We start from the raw sequence: 19,982 nt of genomic DNA on the forward strand, positions 1-19,982 counted from the left end.
ACTTCCTAGTGTGATGTCTTTTTGTTCTCCATTCAGCCCACCCCAATCACATATTGAGGCCAATACATTTCCATTGCTACAGTTTGACTGTACCAAATAACTCGCATTGTTCACGACTATGAGATAAATAAGTGCTTTTCATTTTCTGGTTTAAATGCTTCTACAAAATATAATTTTTTTGCACGTAGTATCATCCATAGACTTTCTTTTATGAGTGAAGGTATCACTTTATTTTAAGGTATTGCCTAATAAGTAAATCCCTACAATTTATTTTTGTATTAGGATAATTCAAGCCCCAATAGTTAGGGTAGATTAATGCAGTTTCATGCATGGCCAGCAGGTGTCAGCGCATCCTTGACATTCAGGCTTGTGAATGATATATTGCGTATGATTCCAGTGGACCTTAAAATCCTTATTTGAGGCACACAGTAAAGTCAATCAGTATGCAAAGAGAGAATATCACCTAAAATCCCATGAACTGCCTTTGTACAGTGTACTCTTTAGAGCCTGATCAGAAATTCTCATGGCCTAGTTTACTGCAAGATAAAGTAAATGAAGCGAAAGAAGGTAACAGTAGCTTTAAAGGAGTATTCCAGTTACAAAATGTTATCGCCTATGCACAGGATCCCCACTGATCAAAAGAACTGGGGCTCCAAACCCCGTGGAGCTCCCACTGAAGTAAACGGAGAAGCTGGTTGCAAGGCTGCCAGTTTAACTATTTCCTCTCATACAAAGCCTTTTAGAATGCACAATGCACAGACCACAGTTATCACAACACTAGACAAAGTCGTAAACCTGAATATTAACCCTTTAGCAGTGATCCATTTAATTAACCTTTAGCAGTGAAATAGTGAGTCACTGCTAATGAGGCAGTTGTTGCACCATTGCCTCTACTTCCCTTCCCATGAGGGCAGCCTGCATGCATATCAGACCTGAAGACCATGGACATCATTTGTAGTTTCACTGCGCTGGTCACAGGTTGGATGATCTGACTGCAATGCTGCTGACTCTGAGGTGGGTACGCGGTATCTACAGTCTCTGATTAGTGGGGCAGCCTCACTCTGCCATCTGCATGTGCTGTGCAGACGGTGCCCAAACAGCCCCCACTGCTCGCCTCACACCTATCAGGGAGACAGTGTTAGCTGGTGCCAGCCCCCTACAACACACTCGCCTAGGCACCGAACCTTCATTGGTTAGTGGAAAATATAAGCCTGCTGGTAGACGTCCCTTATGCCCTGCTGGGACATATCCTTTGGCATTTCATAAGCAGGGAGTCACTAGAATTGAGCGATGCTATTTTTGGAAGAAAGCAGACATCCTTTTTTTAGTCCTGAAGAACCCCTTTAAGGCTAACATTAACATGTGAGAAATTTTTATCATTGGGGGTCTAAATGTGAGACCCTCACAAATCACCAAGGGGCTGAAACAATCAGCTGTTGATGTACACAGTATGTTGTGTTATGTACAGGTTTAGGAATTGCTTATATGTCTTTGGAATCCAGAAGAAGGTTCTACAACAAAGGTCTTACAAGATACCAGAGGGTGAAGAAAGGCCAGCAAGTATCCAGCATCAAAGATCTACTTAGGCTACTTTCACACTAGCGTTGTTTAAATCCGGCGTTCAATTCCGACACCGGAACTGCCCGCCGGATCCGGAAAAACGTGTGAAAACGGATTACATTTGAATCCTGATCAGGATTTTGATCACAATGAAAAAATGCATTGGAAAAAAACGGATCCGCCATTTATGGACTTTAACTTTTTTTTCACATTTTTCGGGTTTAACATGCAAAAGACGGATCCGGTTTGACTGAACACACGGCGCCGGATCCGGCGTTAATGCAAGTGAATGGGAAAAAGACCGGATCCGGCGTTCAGTCAAAGTGTTCAGGATTTTTGGCCGGAGGTAAAAATACAACATGCTACGGTTTTCTGAAAAGCCTGATCAGTCAAAAAGACTGAACTGAAGACATTCTGATGCATCCTGAACGGATTACTCTCCATTCAGAATGCATGGGGATATGCCTGATCAGTTCTTTTCCGGATTTGAGCCCCTAGGACAGAACTCAGCGTCGGGAAAGAAAAACGCTAGTGTTAAAGTACCCTAAGGGCTCTTTCACACCTGCGTTATTGTCTTCCGGCATAGAGTTCCGTCGTCGGGGCTCTATGCCGGAAGAATCCTGATCAGGATTATCCTAATGCATTCTGAATGGAGAGTAATCCGTTCAGGATGCATCAGGATGTCTTCAGTTCCGGTACGGAACGTTTGTTGGCCGGAGAAAATACCGCAGCATGCTGCGCTTTTTGCTCCGGCCAAAAATCCGGAACACTTGCCGCAAGGCCGGATCCGGAATTAATGCCCATTGGAAGGCATTGATCCGGATCCGGCCTTAAGCTAAACGTCGTTTCGGCGCATTGCCGGAGCCGACATTTAGCTTTTTCAGAGTGGTTACCATGGCTGCCGGGACGCTAAAGTCCTGACAGCCATGGTAAGTGTAGCGGGGAGCGGGGGAGCAGTGTACTTACCGTCCGTGCGGCTCCCCGGGCGCTCCAGAGTGACGTCAGGGCGCCCCAAGCGCATGGATCACGTGATCGCATGGATCACGTCATCCATGCGCATGGGGCGCTCTGACGTCACTCTGGAGCGCCCCGGGAGCCGCACGGACTGTAAGTATACCGCTCCCCCGCTCCCCGCTCCTACTATGGCAACCAGGACTTTAATAGCGTCCTGGGTGCCATAGTAACACTGAAAGCATTTGGAAGACGGTTCCGTCTTCAAATGCTTTCAGTACACTTGCGTTTTTCCGGATCCGGAGTGTAATTCCGGCAAGTGGAGTACACGCCGGATCCGGACAACGCAAGTGTGAAAGAGGCCTTAGTCAATGAGTGCTGGTTCACACACAATATTTTTCAACTTACATTTTTATGCAAGTTTTTTGGGCCAGAACCAGTGTTAAAGTTTTTGGTGAACTATAAATGCACTACCTAGCACAAAAATGCATGTAAAAATCTCATAAAAGATTGAAACGCTCGTAAAAATGTAAAAAGTGTCTCTCCTCACTTGCTGATGATGGGTTACTTGACTTCAGCTAAAGAGAAGAGACAGAACTTGGCTAAATGCCTGCCTTTGTTTTAGCGATTAGTGAGGGTGTAAGCATATGGACCTTCACTGATCAAAAATATTGACATGTCACATTTTTTTATGTATGGTTGTTTAATGGGGTTTTCTGGGTGTAGAACATTAATGACCTATCCTCTGAAAAGGTCATTAATATCTGATTGGTGGGGGGTCTGACACCCAGCACAGCCACCCAACAGCTGTTTGAAGAGCCCGTGGCACACTAAGCACAGGGCCATACATCATATAGTGGCTGTGCCTGGTATTGCAGCCCAGTCTCATTCACTAGAATGGGACTGAGATGCACATCGGCCACGAGACCGAAGAATGTTACATCACTGGCCTAGGATAAGGCCACAGCGCTGACCAGAGTTTCACGGCCTCTTCAAACAGCTGATCTTTGGGGGTTCCAGGAGTCCCTTCCCCAGATCAGATATTAATGAACTATCCTGAGGGTAGGTCATCAATAGTGATGAGTGAATCGAATCTAAAATTAAAAAATTCAAGTTCTTATTCTAATAACTTTTGTGTGATTTGACTTGGGAGAATCGAGATGAAGAGAGAGAGAGAGACTTTTTGAGAGCACACTCGATTTGGGTCACATTTATTCGACCTGAATCAAATCAGACGGCCGATGCTGCTAAATTGAACCAGAATCAAATTTTAAAAGATTTGCACATATCTAGTCATCAATATTCTACTCCCGGAAAACATCTTTAAAATGACTGCATAAAGGCCGTCCTAATAGGAGCAAGAATGCTGAAAACTCAGGAAAAAAAACCTCAGATGAAATTTTTAGTGGTTGGACAACACATTCTGTCCGTCTGGCATCTTGGTGTCCTGTAGGGATAAAGCCAGGAGCAGCAGCTGGAATAAAGCCATTGAATACGACATACACGTAATAAATGGGGTTTAGAAACGTCTCTATTTCCATTAATTTATACATTAGTTTTCCTGCCGTCTTGCTCTTGTGTAAAATGCTGGTTGAGGTCTGGACTTATTTGGGAGTCACAAGGTTAACAGTTGACCATCATTGTCTAGTATGAGAAGCGATGAAACAATAACATAACATTATTAATATTGTAAAATCAGGAGATATAAAAGATGTATGAAAACATCATGGCATAAACACTAAGTAGAAAAGGTCTAATGTGATTTCCATGACTAACAATCTCATAGGAGGAAGATAAGCAGCACAATGACCCAGAGGGAGGGAGAAGATCAGTGACTCAGAGCTAATTTAATACAAATTTCATAGTACTGGTACTCTTTTCCCAGGAGCGCACTAAGTAATCTCTGCTATTATATTGTGCTACAATTGCATTAAATGTTTTAACTGTACACAATTTCCTAAGGTCTTAGCCTAAGGAATACTTGGATGAGCAATAATGTTTTATGAATGGACCTACATTGAAAATAATCGGTTGTTTGTTGACGAGTGTGTTTAATAGTAATGATTCCAATGAAAGCTAAGGTATAAATATGACTGTTAATGTGTTTGTTTGCTTCTTAGGTTACATGCAGTGGGAAATTGTCTTATGGGACTTTTATATATTTACATAAATGCGCAATATATGTTAACTGCTCTGAGGCAATATCCAATTTATGTCCTGTAATAAGATTTCCTTGTGGCAAGAAACCTAGTTGTGTGTACTCTGCTGCCCCCTAGTGTTTACGTAATAATATGAAAGACAGGGGAGACTTTCCTTTCTTCGTCACAGTGTATTATAGAATTCAAATTTAAAGGGATTGTCCAGGAATAGAAAAAAGGGTCTGCTGTATTTTCCAGAAACCACCTCTGGCCATGGGCTGTGTCTGGTACTGCAGTTCAGTTCCATTCATGAGGACAAGCTACAATACCAGACACAGCCGATGCACAGACATGGTGCTTATGACCTTTTATGATGCCCACTGTAATAATTATGGAACATAAATAATTCAGTCTATTCAGGGCTACAAATGGCATTTTCAAGGTACTTGCTGCAAGTATTTAGGGATACATGGATTTGCAGCTGTATCTGTACCACACTACAGTGGTTCTGGATACATTGCTAAAATGGGAAACATACAGTTGTGTTCAAAATAATAGCAGTGTGTTTAATTCATTTTTGATGTCACCCACAAGTTTTCTATTGGATTAAGATCCAGGGATTGGACAGATGAAACCAAAGTTGAGTTGTTTGGAAGAAACACACAACACTATGTGTGGAGAAAAAGAGGCACAGCACACCAATATCAAAACCTCATCCCAACTGTGAAGTATGGTGGTGGGGGCATCATGGTTTGGGGCTTCTTTGCTGCATCAGGGCCTGGACGGATTGCTATCGTCGAAGGAAAAATGAGTTCCCAAGTTTATCAAGACATTTTGCAGGAGAACTTAAGGCCATCTGTCCACCAGCTGAAGCTCAACAGAAGATGGGTGTTGCAACAGGACAACGACCCAAAGCATAGAAGTAAATCAACAACAGAATGGCTTAAACAGAAGAAAATACACCTTCTGGAGTGGCCCAGTCAGAGTCCTGACCTCAACCCGATTGAGATGCTGTGGCATGACCTCAAGAAAGCGATACACACCAGACATCCCAAGAATATTGCTGAACTGAAACAGTTCTGTAAAGAGGAATGGTCAAGAATTACTCCTGACCGTTGTGCACGTCTGATCTGCAACTACAGGAAACGTTTGGTTGAAGTTATTGCTGCCAAAGGAGGTTCAACCAGTTATTAAATCCAAGGGTTCACATACTTTTTCCACCTGCACTGTGAATGTTTACATGGTGTGTTCAATAAAAACATGGTAACATTTAATTATTTGTGTGTTATTAGTTTAAGCAGACTGATTGTCTATTGTGACTTAGATGAAGATCAGATCACATTTTATGACCAATTTGTGCAAAAATCCATATAATTCCAAAGGGTTCACATACTTTTTCTTGCAACTGTATTCAAACTGATCCATGATTCCTGGTATGCGATAAATAGGCCCAACACCGTAGTATGAGAAACATCCCCATATCATGATGCTTGTGCCACCATGCTTCACTGTCTTCACAGTGTACTGTGGCTTGAATTCAGCGTTTGGGGTTGTCTGACAAACTGTCTCCGGCCACTAGACCCAAAAAGAACAATCTTACTTTCATCAGTCCACAAAATGTTGCGCCATTTCTCTTTAGGCCAGTCAATGTGCTCTTCGGCAAATCGTAACCTCTTCAGTACATGTCTTTTTTTCAGTGGGACTTTGCGGGGGCTTCTTGCAGATAGCTTGGCTTCACATAGGCGTCTTCTAATTGTAACAGTACTCACAGGTAACTTTAGACCTTCTTTGATCTTCCTGGAGCTGATTCCTTGCCATTTTGGCTATTCTTGGCTATTCTTCTATCCATTTGAATGGTAGTTTTTTGCTTTCTTCCACATCTTTCAGGTTTTGGTTGCCATTTTAAAGCATTTGCGATCATTTTAGCTGAGCAGCCGATCATTTTCTGCACTTCTTTATATGTTTTCCTCTCTCCAATCAACTTTTTAATCAAGTTACGCTGTTCTTCTGAACAATGTCTGGAACTACCCATTTTCCTCAGAATTTCAGAGAGAAATGCACTGTAACCAGCATGTACAACATTTGTTGCCTTCCTTCCTTAAATAAGGGAAATAATTGCCACCTGTTTTTCAAAGAATGAATGACCTCACTGCTATTATTTTGAACATGCCCCTTTTAATTAGTGATTCAATTACACAGAATCAGCTGCATGCATATCATGACTGTTGGGTGTGTTGGATTTAAATTACTCTACTACACCTGCTAGTAAATTATTTGCCATGTAGAAATAACATTTCTACCAAAAACAGTGATTGATCAGGTTAGTGATGTCTGACTGCTATTTTTTTGAACACAACTGTATACAGATTCAGATTGATTTGAGCATAGTCTGAACGTTAACGACATGGTTGCTTCAATTATCCACAGATCTATAGGAACCTTCAGAACAGTCATTATACAGGGGGCTGAATGTTGCATTGGTTGATGAATCAGTTGAGAGCAGGAAGTTGTTCTGTTTCCTTGAATGTGTCTGATCTATTTGAATTGTAATGTCTACATTTTGCATATGAAAACTTCCCGAGGAGGCAGCTATGGAAGCTGGTATCTGATAGAAATGTCTAGTCTGGTCTTTTCTGGCTTTCTTTCTTTTTCTTTCTTTTTTATTGTGTTGCTTGCTTTGTTCATTCTTGTCCCTGTGTTTATATCATCACTTTCTACAGATGTACCACAAGTGGGGCAGCACTTCATATTGTGTCTGCGGGGATCAGCAGGTATCTCCACAAACATCTCAAACATAACCAACAATTATGTCCACAAAAACAATGACGCATTAAAAGAGCCCTGGACAGGGTGTAATATGAAACTTACAGTAAAAATAGAGGAATCTTGGTTGCGAGAAAAAAGGAGGACTATTTGTCAATCGCAGCTTCTTAGATCTGTTAGGGTTCATTTTATTTAATCAAACATAAGTATCAAACATAAAATCTCATGCTCATTTTGGCCAGGGCAGAGTGTCTTGTTGGTAGTTTTCCTGGCATCCAGTACCTGAAGCGCATGTTCTGCCCATGATTAGAATTATTTATTCCATGGAAAATTGTTTGTGTTGTGGTTAACATCATGCGCAATATGTGCTTCTCAAATTGTGAGGGATTTAGAGTCTCGTGCAGGGGCAGATTGGCCATAGACCTTACAGGGAAATCTCCTGGTGGGCCGATGTCTAGGGGGCCGCCTGGGCTCTCCTCACAGCTGGACAGTGGAAGTTTTTGGGGGTGTATTTTGTGCTGCTGGCAGTATTTTGTGATGGACTTTGGTATTTGGCACAGTTGGGGTGGTATAGTATTCTACAATATGGTATTGCTGGCCCTGACTTCCATCAATTTGGACCCAAATACAAAATGGAGCCAATTTTAGTATTTTTCTCTTTATTTTTTTTATTTTTCTCTCATTCTTAGTTTATTTATTATCCAATAATTTTTTTTTTATGAAACCTCTCTTTTCAATCTTTCCTTTAAGAAGACTGAAATTTGATCACATTTTTGGTAAAAAATTAAATCACTTTTAGATGCCCTAAAAAACTGCAGGTCTTCCTACAATGTGGGACTTGGGTGCCTAGGGCCCACCAGTAAAATTCATTCTGGGGGCCCATTGTAAAGCTACATGCAAATCTTACCTGCCCACACATGGTTGATTATGGAAGTCCCTGCAGAGACTTTGAGAAAGCAGGTTCATGATGAAAGAGGATACTGGCGCGCCTGCCTCTATACCTACAAGTCGTATCAGCCAATAATATACTGGGTAGTTTGGTAAATAATGTACCCAGTTTTTTTATATGAACATAGGTAAGTTCTAGACTTGACAGCGGCGAATCAATGGATGTCGTATATCTGGACTTCTCCAAAGCATTTGACACTGTACCACATAAAAGGTTAGTATATAAAATGAGAATGCTCGGACTGGGAGAAAACGTCTGTATGTGGGTAAGTAACTGGCTCAGTGATAGAAAACAGAGGGTGGTTATTAATGGTACACACTCAGAGTGGGTCACTGTCACTAGTGGGGAACCTCAGGGGTCAGTATTGGGCCCTATTCTCTTCAATATATTTATTAGTGATCTTGTAGAAGGCTTTCACAGTAAAATATAAGATGACACTAAACTGTGTAAAGTAATTGACACGGAAGAGGACAGTATACTACTACAGATGGATCTGAAAAGATTGGAATGTAAAGTTATGCAGATGGGAAGAAATAATGCAAGTCACCAGTACATACTAAATGGTAAAACACTCGGTAACACTGACATGGTAAAGGACCTAGGAATTTTAGTGAACAGAAAACTAAGCTGTAGAAACCAGTGTCAGGCAGCTGCTGCCAAGGCCAATAAGATAATGGGTTGCATCAAAAGGGGCATAGATGCCCGTGATGAAAACATAGTCCTGCCACTTTACAAATCACTAGTCAGACCACACATGGAGTACTGGGCTCCTGTGAACAAGGCAAACATAGCAGAGCTGGAGAGGGTTCAGAGCAGGGCAACTAAAGTAATAACTAGAATGGGTGGACTACCCTGATAGATGATCAAAATTAGGGTTATTCACTTTAGAAAAAATACGACTGAGGGGAGATCTAATAAGGTCTCGTTCACATGACCGTTGCCCCTCCGTGCCCGTGCTGTGGACCACAAATGGCGGTCCGCAATGCACGGGCGCTGACTGTTGGTCAGCCGCATGCAGATCGTGGACCCATGCACTTGAATGGGTCCGCGATCCGTCCGTTCCGCAAAAAGATAGAGCAAGTTCTATCTTTTTGCGGTGCGGAGGCACGGAACGGAACCCCAGGAAGCACTCCGTAGTGCTTCCGTGGGGTTCCGTTCTGTGCTTCCGTTCCGTTCTGCACCGCATCTCCGGATTTGCAGACCCATTCAAGTGAATGGGTCCGCATCCGTGATGCGGAATGCACACAGCCGGGCCGCAATACGGCAACGGAGGGGCAACGGTCGTGTAAACAAGCCCTAACTATGTATAAATATATCAGGGGTCAGTACAGAGATCTCTCCCATCATCGATTTATCCCCAGGATTGTGACTGTGACGAGGGGACATCCTCTGCGTCTGGAGGAAAGAAGGTTTGTACAAAAACATAGAAGAGGATTCTTTACGGTAAGAGCAGTGAGACTATGGAACTCTCTGCCTGAGGAGGTGGTGATGGTGAGTACAATAAAGGAATTCAAGAGGGGCCTGGATGTATTTCTGGAGTGTAATAATATTACAGGCTACAGCTACTAGAGAGGGGTCATTGATCCAGGGAGTTATTCTGATTGCCTGATTGGAGTCGGGAAGTAATTTTTTTTCCCCCTTAAGTGTTTTGTTTTTGCCTTCCTCTGGATCAACTTGTGGGATAAAAGGCCGAACTGGATGGACAGATGTCTTTTTTCGGCCTTATAAATTATGTTACTATGTTAAGTATAGGTTGACTGAGATGCTATATGCTGCCTATCTACAGTATATGTAGTACAGTCAGTGTACTGTGCAATGGGCCACTTGTGTAGGGGTGGGGACTAGGTGCCCACTAGTGGATTCACCTGTTCCCCTGTGGGACAGTCCGAGCCTGTCTTCCTAGACATTTAAGTGAACCTTTGCATATCCCCTCAAACTCTTGCTCAAGACTCTACTACAGTCGTGGCTAAAAGTTTAGAGAATGACAAAAATATTAGTTTTCACAAATTTTGCTGCTAAACTGCTTTTAGATCTTTGTTTCAGTTGTTTCTGTGATGTAGTGAAATATAATTACACGCACTTCATACGTTTCAAAGGCTTTTATCGACAATTACATTACATTTATGCAAAGAGTCAGTATTTGCAGTGTTGGCCCTTCTTTTTCAGGACCTCTGCAATTAGACTGGGCATGCTCTGAATCAACTTCTGGGCCAATTCCTGACTGATAGCAACCCATTCTTTCATAATCACTTCTTGGAGTTTGTCAGAATTAGTGGGTTTTTGTTTGTCCACCCGCCTCTTGAGGATTGACCACAAGTTCTCAATGGGATTAAGATCTGGGGAGTTTCCAGGCCATGGACCCAAAATCTAAACGTTTTGGTCCCCGAGCCACTTAGTTATCACTTTTGCCTTATGGCACGGTGCTCCATCCTGCTGGAAAATGCATTGTTCTTCACCAAACTGTTGTTGGATTGTTGGAAGAAGTTGCTGTTGGAGGGTGTTTTGGTACCATTCTTTATTCATGGCTGTGTTTTTGGGCAAAATTGTGAGTGAGCCCACTTCCTTGGATGAGAAGCAACCCCACACATGAATGGTCTCAGGATGCTTTACTGTTGGCATGACACAGGACTGATGGTAGCGCTCACCTTTTCTTCTCCGGACAAGCCTTTTTCCAGATTACCCAAACAATCGGAAAGAGGCTTCATCGGAGAATATGACTTTGCCCCAGTCCTCGGCAGTCCATTCACCAAACTTTCTGCAGAAGATCAATCTGTCCCTGATGTTTTTTTTGGAGAGAAGTGGCTTCTTTGCTGCCCTTCTTGACACCAGGCCATCTTCCAAAAGTCTTCTCCTCACTGTGCGTGCAGATGCACTCATACCTGCCTGCTGCCATTCCTGAGCAAGCTCTGCACTGGTGGCACTCCGATCCCACAGCTGAATCCTCTTTAGGAGATGATCCTGGCACTTGCTGGACTTTCTTGGACGCCCTGAAGACTACTTAACAAGAATTGAACCTCTTTCCTTGAAGTTCTTGATGATCCTATAAATTGTTGATTGAGGTGCAATCTTAGTAGCCACAATATCCTTGCCTGTGAAGCCATTTTTATGCAACGCAATGATGGCTGCACGTGTTTCTTTGCAGGTCACCATGGTTAACAATGGAAGATTAATGATTTCAAGCATCACCCTCCTTTTAACATGTCAAGTCTGCCATTTTAACCCAATCAGCCTGACATAATGATCTCCAGCCTTGTGCTCGTCAACATTCTCACCTGAGTTAACAAGACGATTACTGAAATGATCTCAGCAGGTCCTTTAATGACAGCAATGAAATGCAGTGGAAAGTTTTTTTGGGGATTAAGTTCATTTTCATGACAAAGAAGGACTATGCAATTCATCTGATCACTCTTCATAACATTCTGGAGTATATGCAAATTGCTATTATAAAAACTTAAGCAGCAACTTTTCCAATTTCCAATATTTATGTAATTCCCAAAACTTTTGGCCACGACTGTAAAAATGTCCTGAATGTCCATGAGGTCCTGCTTGGCTAAGGGTCAAGCAACCATACCATACAGGGCATGCTCACATGCTTCTAAAATATGTTATTAAGGGTACATTCACACGACTATATTAGGCTACTTTCACACTAGCGTCGGGGCTCCGCTTGTGAGCTCCGTATGAAGGGTCTCACAAGCGGCCCCGAACGCATCCGTCCAGCTACCAATGCATTCTGAGTGGATGCGGATCCGCTCAGAATGCATCAGTCTGGCAGCGTTCAGCCTCCGCTCCGCTCAGCAGGCGGACACCCGAACGCTGCTTGCAGCGTTCGGGTGTCCGCCTGGCCGTGCGGAGGCAAACGGATCCGTCCAGACTTACAATGTAAGTCAATGGGGACGGATCCGTTTGAAGTTGATACAATATGGCTCAATTTTCAAACGGATCCGTCCCCTATTGACTTTCAATGTAAAGTCTGGACGGATCCGTCTGAACAACTTTCAGACTTATAATTTTTTCTAAACTATAATGCAGACGGATCTGTTCTGAACGGATCCAAACGTCTGCATTATAGGAGAGGATCCGTCTGTGCAGACACCAGACGGATCCTCTCTGAACGCTAGTGTGAAAGTAGCCTGAATGGGTCCGGATCTGTTCTACAATTTTGCGGAACGGGTGCGGACCCATTCATTTTAATGGGGCCGCAAAAGATGTGTACAGTCTGTAGTTCCGTTCTGCGGCCCCGTAAAAATATAGAGCATGTCCTAGTGATGCCCTATTATTACATCCAAATTGAATACTTACCTGCCCCAAGTGACTACACCGAATGGTGCAGAGCAGGTCTTGTCTGTTTTTTGGTCTGCACCTGTCTGTGGCGAACCAAAGGCAGCAAGGGAATGGTGGAGCAAGAATCTGATGGTTCCCTGCTTCACCATTGCAGTCAACTCTATCTGCATACTAAGGACAAAGATATAATTGAAATCTGGACGTGCCACAACTGTCCCAGGATCAGTGGCGTACCTCCAATAGAGGCAGACCACGCAGCTGCTATGGGGCCCCTGGGGGAAGGGGGCCCGCAGTGGAGGATATGCCCCAGCCACTAATTACACTTGAATGGATACCTGAGAATGTAAGAAATGGAGAAGGACCTTTGGTGATGTTATCAACCATGTGACCAGTGCAGGAAGCCAAGGAATAGCAGAGCAGCAGAAGTCTGAAGGACCTTTGGTGATGTCATCATCATGTGACCAGTGCAGAGGACTGGTGGAAGACCTGTGGGATATTGCTGTGAGGGGGGTGGAGCTTCTGTGTGGTGCCTGCTGGAGGAGAGGTTAGTGGTGTCCTGGAATAACCCTTAACATCCTAGAAAAGTTGGGAGTTGTAGTTCCGTCCTATTATATCCCTCTCCATGTAATTTAAACGTATGCCCTAGTACAGTCTGGTAATGCTGGGAGTTGTAGTTCTTCTGTCCTTTTGTATCCCTCTCAATGTCATTTCAACTTATGCCCTAGTACAGTTTGGTAATGCTGGGAGTTGTAGTTCTCTCCTCTCATACCTCCTCTCTGTAATGTATACTGATGCCCCATAATAAGCCTGGCCATACTGGGGGTTATGGTTATTTCTTTTTAAAGCTATCACCTAGTACAACTAGACGATGTCCTATAATAATCTGGACTTGCTGGGAGTTGTAGTTCTCTCTTCTTAGGCCGGGTTCACATCTCTGTTTAGTTTTGCGTGCAGGACTTTTTTCAGTCTAAAATAACGGATCTCAGACAGAAATGGCATAAACAGATGCCAAATGTGTAGAACTGATGCTTGAAATACAGGATCCGTTTTTTCTTTATTTTTCTGTTCTTCTGACGGATCAGACATACGGAAAACTAAATGGTGACGTGAACCCGGCCTTATACTCTCTCTGTGTAATATCCACTTGTATTCGATAATAACAGCCTGGACATGCTGAGAGTTGTAGTTCTCTCCATTTTACCTCTCCCTGTGTTGCTCACTAATTTCCAATAATAACAATCTGGTGATGATGAGACTTGTCGTTCCCTTGCCACTTTGTTCACATGTGTGCTGGTGACGTTCACTGTTCCGTCATAGCAGCAAATTAACAAAAATCATTGTAGTTGCAGATCTGGTACTTCATGGACGTCAACACCCGACGGATCCCGCTGACTATGATGAGATCTGACGGGTTTCCATCTGCCAGGCTAGAAAATTGTTTCCAAGCATTTATGACCTGATCTGCGAATGAGGCCCCAACACAGATGTGATCAAAGCCTTATATGTTCTCTAGCATCAGATTATGATGTTCTTCAGCAGCTGAGGTGTGTATTAGGAGGTTCTGCAGCAGCTGAGGTGTGTATTAGGAGGTTCTGCAGCATTTGGTGCAGGCGCAGTGAGTGAAGGACGGGCTCCTGCCGGCTTCCTCACTGCGCCTGCCCCGAAGGAAGGAAGCCGGCAGCAGGAGTGCATCCTTCATTTACTGCGCCTGCCCCGAAGGAAGGAAGCCGGCAGCAGGAGCGCATCCTTCATTTACTGCGCCTGCCCCGAAGGAAGGAAGCCGGCAGCAGGAGCGCATCCTTCACTCACTGCGCCTGTGCCGAATACTAAAAGGGACAGAGCAGGATTTACGAGACGATGAGGAGAACTCGAAAGTCGATCATCTGGACCTGGGCGCGCCAAAGGGTGCGTAGACCGAGCCTCTAGGTGCTGAAGCAACGCCCCAGTAGCACCTAGAGCCTCATTAGTATATTTTAAAAGTCTTTATTTTAAGAGAACGGCAGCAGGCAGGGAGTTATAAAGCATACTGCTACATAACGTTATTTTCTGAGGACAGAAACCGTTTAAGAGAATCTTTTTCAGGCTGAGACTTTTTTGAGACTGACACCACCTTAAATCACAGTTCTGGTAAGTGGAGAGTTTTTTCCTCCATTACACATAGAATAAATCTAGGCAGCGAGCTCACAATGCCGCCTGTTAATGTGCAAGGAAGTTAAATAGATTGACAGAAGGATGACACCAAAGAGATAGGCCTGAACCTGGTGGGGGATCTTAGACATCAAATAGGCCAGCAGCCTGGCTTCCTGTGCTCTATTGTTCCTCTTTTGTTTGTCTATTTGCTCCCTTTATTCACCTCAAACTGTGAAGCATCACGTTACTGATAAAGGTTACCTCCTCCAATACTATTACACCAGTAGACAAATGCACACCAGCAGGATTTCAAAGCAATGCTAGCCTTTCTTTATTGAATATAAGACCCTATTACAAAGTGTCCTGACCTCGAGGTAACCTGCTAATCCTATGTATGGAAAGCCAGGATAAAGCTTAAATTGATTTTCTTCCAATTGACATATCCTCACTGCATTAGTGGTCTTTATTACATAAGTAAACTGTGAATGGACTATCAGATGCAATGAGGCTTTATATGGCTGCATAAGACAGGCAGGATGTTGGGTTATAATGGTTCTCCTACATTAGATCCTTAAGTATCTTCCCATTTTCACAAACTGAATGGCTGCCATGGTGCCAGACAGTGCGCCGACTCATAATTGTATATGCATTATACAATGCTCATATCCGGGGGTCACAACCACCTTGCAATCCAGCAGTGATGGTCATGCTTAATCACTATAGGAAAATGCGCCTATGGTGCCAGAGAGGCCGGCACTTTTTCCTGTCGTGTGCAAGCACGACCACCGCTGCTGGATTACAGGTGGTCGTTACCCCTCGAAGCAAGCAGTGTATAATGTGATGGAAGGGAAGGGGGGGCTCTATTAAAAGCCCCTGTTGCAGATTCCAACAAAATTTCTGGAAAAAATAGCGACACCATGAAGGATGGCGACAGACCCCATTCAAGTCAGTGGGGTCCGTCAGGAGTCTGTCATTTTCATTTTGCTGTTCTTTTGACGGAGCAGAAAACATTAATGCAAAGGCAGGTGTAAACAGATTTAAAGGCCCTTTACACAGGCTGATGAAAAGTCAATTATCGAGAACAATAAGGTAAAGCTGAATTTACATGTAGCAATCATCTCTACTGCAATCAATCATTTCCATACAGATTCACTGTTTGTCGGCAGTAGATTCCTAATCACGCAGGGCGATGTGCTGCCAGGCAGCTATGATTTTATGTGCCGCATACAAGATGCGATCACCCGATGAATAAGCGTTTGCCCAGTTGTCGAGTGTTTGGTGGCGCCTTTACAAAGGGCAATTGTTGGGAAAACTTGCTATTACTACACCAATAGATGGCTCTTGTAAAAGGGCTTTTAAGTTTTTTTTTTTACGGGATTTTAATATTGATGGCCTATCCTCAGGATAGACCGTTAATATCTGTTTGCTGGGGCTCCAACTCCCCACATACCCACTGATTAATTGTTTTGCAGTAGCTCTGGTGCAAGAAGTCAGCAGCGGAACTACACAGCTCTTTCCGATTGTTTGGTGGACAGAGCTAACAACCATAAAAGTAAATGGGTCATCTGAAAAAGATCATGTTTTTATGTTAAACAGATTTTAAAGAATTTGCTTATTTTTAATTTTCCATGTCAATATCTAAAAAAAATTAAATCCTGCCGTTTTGGCACTGGCCATTAAACATAATAATATGTGCCACAGGCAGGATTATAATGCCAGATACTACCTATATATAGGCAATACTGGATCCACCGTTCACAATAGGTGATATCTACTCCCTCCTGACCTCTGTACAGGTCACAGAGCATACCTGGAAAACTGTCCCATAGAAGTCAATGAGGTCCCCTCCTAATCCTTATGTCTATGGCCCATGGTGGCTGTTGTAAAGCATATCTCTAAATGCTGTTAAGAACAGCTCAGGTAAGATGGCTGTCCCCATAATCATGATAAGGAAATAGAATTTCAAAATCTACAATAAGAAAATAAAAACTGATTACATAAAAAGGAGATGTGTTGCTGTCTGGTTTTAACTGGCAGAAAACTTTTTCAGTGATGCATTCCCTTTAAAGTCCTGGCAGAAGTCACCCAGCCGATCTGCTGCCACCACCAGAAACTATAGTGGACGGACCTGGAAGCACAAGGTTTTGTCCACTGTGTAGTTGCCATGCTGAGTTCAACTGCTACAGGGTCTGGAATGGCAGGCGGGCCTGGGCCTTTAGGCCCTAGCCTCACCTGCCAAAACACACAGAGATAATTACTGTATGTGTGCCTGCAGGCGAGGCCTAGGCTGTAATGGATGGCAAACAAAACGGCCAGGCTTGTCTGCTGTGTCTGTCATCCATGATGGCCCACTCCTAGGCCTGTTTTCCCACATCCCACTCTTCCCAGCAGGCACAAGGCAGTGATATCATCGCACCTGCTGGGCGGAGTAGAAAAGTGCCCGTGTCAAGATCATCCCTCGGCCTGTGCGCTCTCCTACTCAGCCCGGCAGGTGCAATGACATTACTGCATCACTCCTGCTGGGGAGAGCGGGATGTGCTCCATTCATTGGGGGAACGAGACTAGGCGGTCCAGTAGAAATGGAGATAATCCCAACTAATACTGGGCCCCCTCTTGCTCTGGTCCCCATAGCAGTCACATGGTCTGCCGCTATGGTAGTTATGCCCCTGGCACCTAGCCTTTCTGCTGCCAGAGGCGAAAATTGAAACGGCATCCCCACCCCTCCTAACATTACATACAGCACTGCAAAACATACAAGCTGTGATGGCTAACCTCCGGCACTCCAGCTGTGGTAAAACTACAACTCCCGAGATGCACACTTGCTTGGCTGTTCTCAGAACTCCACAGAAATGAATGGAGCATGGTTGGAATTATAGTTTCACCACAGCTGGAGTGCCGGAGGTTAGCCATCACTGACACAGGGTAATACAGCGCCACATACCTCTAACATCCAGTGCCGTCTCCATTGATGTAGATGTTATCTGTCCTCATCTTCTCTTTTCAAACCAGACAGCCATGATGATTTATTTTAGCCACATCTCGTCTCTGCAGAGTTTGACAAACTACTTTTCCATCATCTTCCCACTATCGGAGCACCCCATCCCACCACCCCCAATACTGTTCCAGCTGTGCTCCCTAATACTATACTGCAGAAACAGTCCACCTAAAAATACTAATACCACACAGATAGTGTCCAATTAATCATTATTGGCACACAGTGCCCTAAAAAATAACTGCCTCAAGCAAATAGTGCCCATGACACTAATAGTATCACAAACATAATGTCCCCCAAAAATAATTGTGCTAAACTGATACTGTGCCAGGGTGCAGCCCAGAGTAATAGTGATCCCAAAAGTCCCAACAATAGTAATAATTCTCTACCAGAGTGCACTTAGTAGTAATAGTGCCCCTACAGTGCCCCCAACAGTACTAATGCCCCCACTGTGCCTCAGAAGTATAAATAGTGAACATGCTAGTAATAATGTTTCTCATAGTCCCCCAGTAGTAATAAAGCTCACCATAATGCCCCAAGTGTTAATAATTCTCCTTATAATGCGAGCAAGTACAAAAAATACCCCTTATATTGTGTGCCAATACAGAAATGCCCCCGATGTGTGTCAGTACAAAAAATACCTCCTCTTAGTGTTCCCAGTAGAGCCAAATGTCCCCATAGTGCCCCCATGTGTGCCATGGGGGATGAGTGTGCAGTACAAAAAAAATCCCCCCTCTAATGTTCAGCTAATGTCCCCATAGTGCTCCCATAATGTTTGCCAGTATAAAATACCTATATAGTTCCCCTTGTAGATGCCCCCATAGTGCTCCTCTCCTTCCCTTCCCCAAAGTGCCTTCTAATAATGTGTGCCAGCGTAAAATGCCCCTATATAATGCCCTCAGTAGATGCCCACTAGCGCTCCAGAGATCCAGCAGTCTGTTCTGGCAGAGACCAGCCTGCCGGGTTTCTCTGGATCTGGCTTTGCTAGAAGCTATACGAATGCCGTCTGTCCCCATTACCTATAATAGGAACTACCTGTATCTGTCCAGTCGATTCTCGTCATTCTCTGCCAGAACAGTCTGCTGGATCTCCTGAATGCTTGTTTGAAACTAGCCTGTGAGCACTAATGCCCTGGATTCAGATCTGACCAAAGGCAACATCTGCATGGAGTTTGTATGTTTTTTCCCCGTGGTTGCATAGCTTTCCTACCACACTTCAAAAAATACTAACAATTTGGAATATAGGTCAACCCTGATGGGGACAGGAGCCGATGTTAGTGAGGACAATCCTTGTACAGTACTGAGGAATATGTAAGTGCCATATAAATTAATTAAAATATACATATACAACCAATAGGTATACTGCCAGGAGTCACATCAGTCCTGTTTCACTACGAAAGAGGAGACACAAGTGAGGAGGCCATAGATATTGGTTTAGCCAATTTTAGTGCCTTCTGCTTACATTCTATAGTTGAAGTGAATGGGACTGAGCTGCAATGCCAAGCACAATGGGTGGCGCTGTGCTTGGTGAACTGTGAGGAGTGGGTGTGTCTTCAAACAGCTGATCGGCGGGGGTGCCAGGAGTCAGACCCCTAACGATCTGATATTAATGGTCTATCCTGAGCATAGGTCACCAATGCTGTACTGCAGGATAACACATACCCCTTCACTTGTGTATTTTAAGTAGGGTGGCCTGGCCACTGGCTTCACCCTAGAAAGCCGGACATCACTGGCCATGCCCCAAACCACACCCACAATGCCCCCAAACCACGCCTCCATGAAGCCATGCCCCACATCAGTGAAGCCACAACCCCACTGCCGGCTGGAAAAACACGGGGGGAGGAGAAGGTAGAACTTTGCGAATGGAAGGTGAGGAGCGGGGGCAGCTAGGGTGCTCCCCTCCCCCTCAGTCAGCCACAGGGAGCCATATCTGTGGCTCTAGTGACTGACTGAGGGTGAGAGAAGCCTCGCTCATTTGCTGCAGCTCACACTTAGACAGAACAGTGCTGCTGTCCGAGCGTGAGCTACTGAAAAGGAGGACATCCCTGTGTCCGTCCAGGCACTGCGCCAGACGGAGGACAGGGAGCCTGAAAACCAGATTGTCCGGCCTAAAACCGGACGTCTGACCACCCTAATTATAAGACCTCGCTGGCAGGGCCCTCACTTCCTTCTCACTAGTCTATCCCCCATTTAGTCATCTTTATTATGCTTGTTTT

The sequence above is a fragment of the Bufo bufo genome, chromosome 3, assembly GCF_905171765.1.
Source record: "Bufo bufo chromosome 3, aBufBuf1.1, whole genome shotgun sequence".
NCBI lineage: Eukaryota > Metazoa > Chordata > Amphibia > Anura > Bufonidae > Bufo > Bufo bufo.